The sequence below is a fragment of the Balaenoptera musculus genome, chromosome 14, assembly GCF_009873245.2.
Source record: "Balaenoptera musculus isolate JJ_BM4_2016_0621 chromosome 14, mBalMus1.pri.v3, whole genome shotgun sequence".
Lineage (NCBI taxonomy): Eukaryota > Metazoa > Chordata > Mammalia > Artiodactyla > Balaenopteridae > Balaenoptera > Balaenoptera musculus.
The window spans coordinates 33,470,579-33,480,400 of NC_045798.1; positions in this window are offsets into that span (position 1 = coordinate 33,470,579).

A 9,822-nucleotide genomic window follows, 5' to 3' on the forward strand; every position below is an offset into this window, starting at 1 on the left:
ACATGTGCTTCCACCAGTGCAGTTGTTCATCCATAATCTGCACTTAGGACCCGCGTGAAGACGGTGCTTCAGGCGCCAGCCAAGGTTTGGTTTTGTTTTGTTTTTTTCCAAGAAGAAGCAATTCGAGTATCATTTGACCCGGCCTCTCCAAAAGAGAGTCAAGCCAATCAAAAACTAGTTAACTAAAGGAAGATCACTCAGACAAGTTACTTGGTGTTGGTGATTGAATTTTTTTTTCATTTTTCAACCAGTTTGCAAAGTTTGCCTCTGGAACAGCCAGCTTACTTTTTTTGTTTCCTTTTCACTTTTTCCTTAAGAATAGATTTGTTTTTTATGAACCCTATCAGTTTGAAACTTGAGGTTGTCCTTCCTGGGTTTTCAGAGAGATTTACCCCCGTGCCTTTGAAAGTTAAGTAGAAGAGTAGAAGGAAATTATCCCAGACACACATCTATGTTGACTCAGAAAATTTTCTTCAAATGAATCAACAAATGCATCTGAACAGAGGTCCTTATCTTCGTCCATTGTGGAAATTATTACATTCATTCATTCAACACATAATTACTGAGAGCCCACTACATGCCAGGTGTTATGAACACTGGGAATATATCTGCAGACAAATAAATAAAAATCTCTCCTTTCGTGGAGCTTAAATTCAAGTGGGTGGAGACGGACAATAAACCATAAGCATAAAAATATGAATAGGAGGGAGGAAAAGGAGAAAAGTCTAGGGTCTCGTGTAGTGGAAATATGACCCAGCTGGTCCTCAGATCTCAAGGACACACCATCAGGTGGCACCGCTCCGTGGAGTCCCCTGGCACTCAGGTCCACGTAGGATTCACACAACACACACCTGTGCAGCCCCAGGCGTTGCTGCTACTCTTTCTAGGCCTTTCTTCTTGCTCTGCCATAGTAAACAGCAGAGAAGTCCTCATACCTTCCCACAGGACCTAGAACAATCTTCCACCAGAGGTACCGCCCACACACATTGCTGACTGACTGGGTCAAGGGTGGGAATATTATTTGGAGTGCCAGTTTGATGTTAGCAATTAAGTAATCTGTTACCTGGAAATTTCTGGACCTTTTCCCCTCCAGAAAATTGCTTAGGCAGCAATTAACAAGAAGTGATCAGAGATACTCGTAATGTGATTAAGTAAAATTGTCATCAGGCAGGTAATTTTAAATACAGCCATGCTTTAAATACAGACTCATTAATTTTAGCTCAGTGGTGTTCTAATATTTATTATGCATACAGAAGAATTTTAAATGTGAATATGTGTTCACATTGCTATGCTCCGTAGTCCTGCCACCCCCCGCAAAAAAAAAAAATTATCCAACTAATAATTCCCTCCCAGAGGGAAGCTAAAGGTTAATAATGTGATTGTCGAGTGCAATGCTGAACTAAAAAGGAAAACATCTTGATGAAATGGGTCTGTTAAGAAGGTGGAAGGACTTGACCTTTTATGTGAGTCAACACAACGCTCCCAAAGGAGGTCCTAAATCACAGCTGGTTTCAATGCCCCCATTTTTCAAATTAATCATTTGGGTGCATGTTAATTTGAAAACTGATTAGCCTTAGAGGATGTACAATTTTAGGAAAAGCAATATTTAGTTGGTTCATGCCAGGCAAGTTCTCTTAACCTGAAAAGTCTGTAACAGTGTGTAACAGTGATCTGAGTTGGAATCATGAACTTTCGGGGAAAAGACCAGTTTTTCCATGTCTGGGTAGCTGTCTGACACGGGAAGAGTTCTTTAGAACTTGTGAGTACTCTCTGCTGACTTGGGCTGCAGAAACTCATTTCACAATTCCGTCTACATTCTGTGCAGACAGAAGGAAATACCTTCAGGAGGAAACAATAAAGAAATAAAGAACTCACTGATTTCAAAACCTCAAGCTCAAAGTTCCGTACTGCATTTTTTACTGGTATTAAACTGGTAACAAGTATTTGCTTCCACAAATCTGTTTAGCCCCTATTTTCCATTTCTCTGGAGACAATAACTCATCACACACACCCATCCTCAGAAGCAACTTCACCGCTTTCTCGACTTCAATGAGGATCTAACAATAAAGTAATAGATGAATGGAACGTGACAGAACAGTTGGGTCATGTGACTACACTCTCCTTCATTATCCCATTTCCAAAACTCCCTAGTAAAGCAATTATCCAATCTGCTTCACAGGCTCATTGAGGAGCCCTTAGAAAAAAAGATGATGTCCTGTAGAATTCTCCACCCCATTCAGTGCTTGCCCAGAGCCTTACCCACACCCGGTGAATAGAATTTAATATTTAACAACCGGATGGTGTTGAAGAGGCATTTGAGAAATATTAAGTAAAGTAGAAATAAAGATGTACTTTTTCAGATATTGCTTCGATTATTCAAACTTCAGCTTAAGAAGTAAAAGAGCTAGTTCTCCAGTCCCTGTAAAATCATCTTTCATATACTTTTGAAGATCCTAATGAAATCACCCTTAGTCTTCTCTTTTCTGGATTAAATCCCCCTACTTTTAGTCTCTTCATCGATTAACTTTGAAATGTTCAAATGCCTCTACTGCTAATTCTGCTTTTTTCTAATCTTCGTCCCTACGTACCTTCACTGCTGTTTGCTTCATTAGAAAGCCCTTCCCTTCGTTGTCTCTGCCTAGTCCTTGAGAAGCCGGCTGTTGTCACTGTGACCTATGGCCTGTTTCTGCTAAAAGTTAATGGTGCCATAGGGTGCCATTCACCCTCCTCCCTGTCAACTCTCAAAACAGTGTGACCTGTGGGGCACAAGGTGGAAAGAGCCCAGAAAGCCATGGGGTCATGCAGCCATGAGATGAATGCCGGGACGAGCATGGGAGGCCTGCCATCCTGGAGGAGAATTCCCAGGGACGGTCATTTTGCTAATGGTTTGTAAAATGTTACACAAAACAAGCACCTAAGGAAGAGGCGTTAGGCAAATTAGAATCCAGTTTTCAGGCTTAAGGATGTCACCTGAGCACTTCTACTGTGTTTCCTATAGCTCCTGTCCCATGTGGCTAGCTGTTTGGTTTGCAGACTTTTCTATTTGGCCCATTGCATTTGGCTTCTGCCCAATCTGAATTTCTTTCTCACGGAGAATTTGTATGGCCTGGTTTAAGCAACTCTGATGCTTCCTCGTATTCCCTGCAGCACTTTGCTCAGGGCTGAGACTGTGGTCACATAATATATTTCTCAGTTACATGAAGTTGGTTGTATAGAGGATTAGAACATTTGTATGAAGACCTCACTTTCTGAAGACATAAGTTGCTTTGAATAAAGCTAACCCATTTCGGCCAAATGCTGGTTCTATCTTCCATGAGTATTTATGTCCTGCCAATGGATCCAAGCCGTGATTGTGATAACATTGATGCGACCACGGTCAATGTGATCAGTGTGGCCCAATGCAAACCAAGCACCGTCCTCACTTGGATGAGTAAGTCAGCGAAGAGGGAAGTCCTGCCTTGGCCGGGAGAAGGGCAACAAGTTTATAAAAATAACTCTTGGAAAGACTAGGCAAAGCATTACCTAATAATTAATTTAATCACTCATTCTTTGATTCATTATACATTTTTTGAGCATCTACTTAAGTCAAACACCGTGCTCATCACATAGGCACCAGTAATTACGTATGGTATTTTTGATCTTTGAACTGTAATAATGAATGATTGAATGACTGAATAAATGAACAAAAGTCAGAATTAGAATGTAATTGTTAGACTGTGGAAAGCCTTTAATAGTTCACACCAACTCTGATAGAGTATTTCAGAAGGTCTGAAATGTTTGAATCATATAAGGCAGTGGCCTTCTGAATTTTTTAAATTTCATCACACAGAAAGAGAGATGCTTTAGATCACAACCCAGTGCATAAACACACACACACACACGTTTCTGTCAACTGTAGTTTTTTTAAATTGTTGGTCCCTACCCATTAAATTGGTCTCATGACCATGGGTTGTGACCACAGTTTGCAAAGCACCACCATGGGGGACTACAGCAGTGACCCTCCCCCCTGGCTGCACAGGAGTCACTGGGAGCTTTTTAACAACAATCAGACGCCTGGGCCCCATCCCAGACCAACTGAATCCGAATCTGGAGGTGAGGTCTGAGCCTTGGCGTCGTGTTAAAGCTCCCTCTGTGATTCTAATGAGCAGCGGGGGTTAGCGTCACCGCTCTACATCATGGGAAATGTTCTTTTAAAATAAACAACTAGGGACTTCCCTGGTGGCGCAGTGGTTAAGAATCCGCCTGCCAATGCAGGGAACACGAGTTTGATCCCTGATCCGGGAAGATCCCACACGCCGCGGAGCAACTAAGCCCGTGCACCACAACTACTGAGCCTGAGCACCACAACTACTGAAGCCCGCGCACCTGGAGCCCGTGCTCTGCAACGAGAGGCCACCACAATGAGAAGCCCGCTCACCGCAACGAAGAGTACCCCCTGCTCGCCGCAAATAAAGCCCACACACATCAATGAAGACCCAACACGGCCAAAAATAAATAAATAAATAAATTTTTAAAAATAAAAATAAATAAACAACTACCGTATTAATCATATCAGTAATATGTGCACATACTGAAAAGTTCAGTAGTATAGATGGTTATGAAATAAAAACTAAGACTCTGGATCAACTCCTTACCCCTCACTTCCACTGTCTGTGGAGTTAAACATTATTAACAGCTTCTTCCCCAAAACTCTTGTTGCAGATACGGGAATCTATATAGTTTCCACAAGTTTACATTTCCAGATAACGTTAATAATAGGTTGCCAAATTATAAAAGTCACTGTTGGTATTTTGATGAGGATTACACTGGATTTATGGATTAATTTAGGGTAAACTGATGTGTTTACAGTATTAAGAATACAATAGATCTTTTTATTTATTCAATTATATTTTTATGTCCTTCAAGAAAGTATTACAGTTGCAACCTACACATTTCTTATTAAGTTTATACCTAGGTGTTCTTTTTTTTTACACTCTTACAAATGAGATAGTTTGCCTCATTATATTTCATTGCTAAATACTGCTTGTTTATTGAAATGCTACTGAATGTGGATATTAATTTTGAAACCAGTCCACCTAACTGAATTATCATCTGTTGCTAATAGAATTTCCCCCAATTGATCCTTTTGCATTTTCTGTGTAAACACATTGTCTGAAAATAGTAATAATGTTGTATCCTCAGTTGAAATATTGATGCCTCATATTTTTCTCGTATCTAATTGTATTGATCAGTACTTTGAAAACAAGTTTTAATTTGAGATGATTCCAGAAAGTAACATCTATTATTATAATAATAATCTATATTTGATGATCTATTATTATAACAACTTATAGCTAAGAATTATATACACTATATATAGGCATGTTAAGACTGAGGAAAAATATAGAAAACTTGGTAAAATCACTTTCAATAATTTCTTTCAGTTACCTTTTTCTTTAAGAGTCTGTCAACTTTAAAGAAAAATATCATTCCTCCGTATTTGTTATTATCACAGTTGAGATTTTTATCATGGATATTCATAACAGATTTGCCCACTTTTTTTTTTTTTACTATCATTGTCAGGTTTGGTTTCAGTGTGTTGCAACTTTATAAAAATAATTTAGGAGCTTTTACTCTTTTTTTAGAGTTTGGAATCATTTAAATAGAGTTTAAATAGAGTTTGGAATCATTTAAATCATTTAAATAGAGTTTAAATTATCATTTAAATAGAGTTTGGAATCATTTAAATAGAGTTTAAATTATCCCTTGAATTCATTTCATATAATTCACCTGAAACCATTTTATCTTGATGCTTTTTTGGCCTTTGACAAGTTCCTCATGTTTCTCCATAGTAATTTATCTATTTAAGTAGAGCTACCAGATAAAATGCAGGACCTCCAGTTAAATTTGAATTTCAGTAAAAAGCCAATAATTTTTTAGGATAAGTATGTCTTGCACGAGACATGTTAAAAAATTCTTATTTATCTGAAATTCAAATTTAACTAGGGGTCCTATCTTTCTATTCGCTAAGTCTGGTCACCGTAGTTACAGATTCTCGTGGGGTGTGAACTTCGGTAATAAATATTTTCCTAGAAAATTGTATTTTTCATTTAGGTTTTCAGAGGGGTCAACCTAGCTTTGAGCAAAGCGGTCTCTTGCAGTATTTCCTCATTTATAATTTTGCGTTTTCTCCCATTTTCTTTTTTGGGCCAGTTTGTAGTTTACCTATTTTATTGGTCAAAGGAAAAGCCTCTCTCGGAATCATTTTGTTTTGCTTTTCTCATCGGTAAATTAGGACTGTTTCTGTTAATGTCTCTCCATCCCTTCTGGGTCCACTCTCTGGGGTAATTGTGCTTCTCCTTGACTGGGAGAAATGCAGGCTGCACCAGAAGTGGGGGAGTTCCCAGCGAGCAGTTGAAACCGTGTGGGGAGAGTGGAAAATGGGAAGAGAAGGGGCTCAGGAACAGGCCTGAAGGGGGTTCCACATTCCCAGACCTGGCAGAGAGGAACGAGTTCATTAGGAAGCCTGAGAAGGAGTAGCGGGCAAGTCAGGCAGGAGCCAGGAGAACATCGAACCTCAGCCCCCGCAAGTCTCAGCTTATCCGCTCGTGAAATGGGCAGAATACCACCTGCCTCACAGTCCTGACAACGCAGGCGAAACCCCACACAAAGCAGGGTCCAGTGAGACTCCGGACCCCAAGGCCGCCCACGGCAGCACGAGGGCCGCTGCGGGCCTGGTCCAAGTCCATCCTGTGTTCTGTCCTCACTCTCCGGGTGGGCCCCGTGCCTGCCTGCGGCGTCAGGGGCTCTCTGATGGGCCCCGCATTTACTTAACCCTCCAGCCTTGCGCCACAAGGGTCACAAGGACCCGCCACCCTGAACCTTAGAGCTGCCACTGCTGCAGGTGACACCCCGCCCTTGCCATCCGCTCAGGTCTCCAGATCCTGGTTTCCCTAGGGCTCGTTTTCCTCTGCCGTCCTCTCTTCTCTCCTCAAGGCTGCCCTTCTTCTTTGGTCTTTTGATTCAGGACCCGGACCAGGATCCTGGCCCCAGAGCCCCAGGCTGGCCTCGATGTGCCGCCTTCTGGGCTACACTGAGCCTGGACCACAGCCTCCCGTGTCCATCCAACACGCTCCAGGGCTTTCACTCATTGGAGTCTGAACAGGCCGCACGGGCGTCTTCAGAATCCTGGAAGAAATGACTGATCCCACCCTGTGATTTGGGAGCTCAAGGAAGAGCTTCTAAGTAGAACTATTACCTACTCTGGGAGATCACTTACCTTTGTGTTTTAACGTGGTCTTGACCTCATTCCTCTTTAAGAAAGCAGATGGCTACTCCCGCGGCAGAAAGAGGAAGCAATAAAGGGTCATCCCGAATATCCAGAAACCACAGTTGCCACGTGAACGGCCGCTGTGGACGAGAGAATTGGTCCTCAGGGTCTAGACCACTGGCCTCTTTCCCCTTCCCCTCTTATGAGGGTGGTGCTGGTGGATGCTGCTTGCAGCTCGCTATGACGACGTTTCCCGGCGCCATCCAGGACCACAGCACGGACCACGTGTGGCTGTTTAAATTTAACTAGTTAAATTCAGAGTAAAGAACGCAGCTCCTAACACCTGAAACTACTATAATGCGGTATGTCAATTATGCCTCAAAACAACAACTCAGTTCCTCAGTCTCCGTAGCCACAGGGCTGGTGGCCACCGTGGGTTCAGCATGGATCCCAGAACACCTGCAGAGCTGCAGGAAGTTCTACTGGGCAGATTGCCCTGGGCCGTCAACTTGGCCACAGAGCCAAGAACTTTACACGGTCACCCTCGGAAAAGCAAAATCAGGCAAAAAAAACCCCCGGGGCCTGATCTCCTTATTTCCAGGAGTGACAGCAGTTCTCTGCTGCTGGAGATGGACAGCCTGAAGGTACCAATCCAGAAAACAGTCTTTTATGCAAAATATTTCCATGACAAAAGGAAGAAGTCATGTGGTGTCGTCCAGACCACAGTTTCAGGGTTCTTTTTATATTTTTAAAGAGAAAACAAAAGAGGCAATAATTCCTGTTTTCCATTCCATTCTGTTCTTTCAAGGTCCTTGAGCTGTGAGGCGGGTTTAAGAACAATACTCTTTTCTCTGTGTCCAGCCCACTTCCCAGCTCCCAGGATGGGAGGGAAGAACAGGTGAAAAAAAAAGGAGAAAGTCACTTTGTCCCTTACGAAACACTTGTTTAAAGTTACATGGCCCAAACGTCCACAGCAAGGCAGGGCTGGAGTGCACCGGCCGACGGGGTGAGGGTCCTCGAAGCTCAGGCCACGGGTGCAAAGGTGGAGGGAACCCAGCTCCCCCCCCCCCCTTCCCTTCTCCTGCAGGCGGAAAGCTGGCCGAGCTCCTTCACTGAACTCCTGGGCTCAGCCGCCAGCTCCTTCTCAGAGCCCAGCGTCGTCACTGCACTGCAGTGAGGGCAACCCAGCAGCCGCTCCATCCCTTCAGGAAAACAAAAATAGCGAAGACTTCTGTTCCAAAGCCTATGCGTGGAACCCAGCCACCGCCTGCCTCGGGCCTGCGGACGCAGCTCTGGTGAAAGGTCCGGCTGTGTGGATGTCCAGAGCCGGACACCAGAGGGGTGACCCCCTGGAGTTTACAGGACCATCTGCCCTCTCTTGGAGGCTCTTAGGAAGGAGCAATAGCCAAGCATAAGCTGCGGCTGCTGCTTACAATAACAACAATGACAATAATAATATAGCCAAGGGCTATATTAAAGCCAAGGGCTATATTAAAGCCAAGGGCACCCAAGTTCACCTTTGAAGGGCTGACCACGCCACAGTTATGGGCCCGAGCAGCAGGGGCGTGGGCCTGCGGCGTTAGAGATTCAGCGGCCCCTGAACCCCTGAGCCTGCCCCGTCTGTGCTCCATCTGCCAGGCCGCCCCTTCAGACAAAGTATTCTCTAAATAATTACTCAACATTTATTTAGAGGCAAGGTTTTCATGCCCCACACAGAAGAACCAAAGTCCCTACAGTCGAGCAGACATCCTCTTCAGAAAGCAGATTTTTAATTACCTGTTAGTCTTTGAGGATTTTACTTCCTCATCCCAGCTGACTCATCACAAGATTCCTTCCTGAGAGGCGGGCTTGCAAATATCACTGTTCTCTATCTTGCTGGTGATATTTAGCCTCTGTCTAGGTCGGGGTCCTGGGTCGCTAACTACCTGGCCTGCTCCTCACTCCATCTCAGTGTAGATCAGTGAGCCCCGACTCTGTTGCCCTCAGCCTACAGCTCCTCCAGGCCTACAGACGGAGAAGCTCCCTTTGCTCCCATTTGTATTTCTCTCCAGGTTTGGCACCTTCAGCATGACTGACGCACGCAGCCCCCGCGCTCTGCCGGCCCCCAGCCGGCTCCTCAGCCTGGCTGGCATTCCCACCCACCCGGTCAGGTGGACACGCCAGGCAAACTCAGGAGCCCCCCGACTCTGTGCACCTGCTTTCCCCAGTGACCGAATCCTATCCATTTTGCCCCCTGAGCAACCTGGGAACTAGCCCCTCCACCCTGGCTGCATTTCCCTACTGAAATGACGGTTTTTCTCACCACAGTTACTTCTCCCACCTTCCTCCCAACAGGAAGATTGATACAGATTTTGATCACTTTCCTCTCCTGCTGAAGACATTTCCATGGCACTTCATTGTCCCCAACTTAGTGGCCCAACTGCTCAAATGCCTTAGAAGATTCTTGTAAACTGGCCTCTTTTAAAAATTATTTATAAAAGAAAAATACTGGTAATAACCTAAATGTACAATAGAGCAAGAACGTTCAAGTTCATTATGATGAATCGACGTGAAAAAACAATGCTACGTAGCCG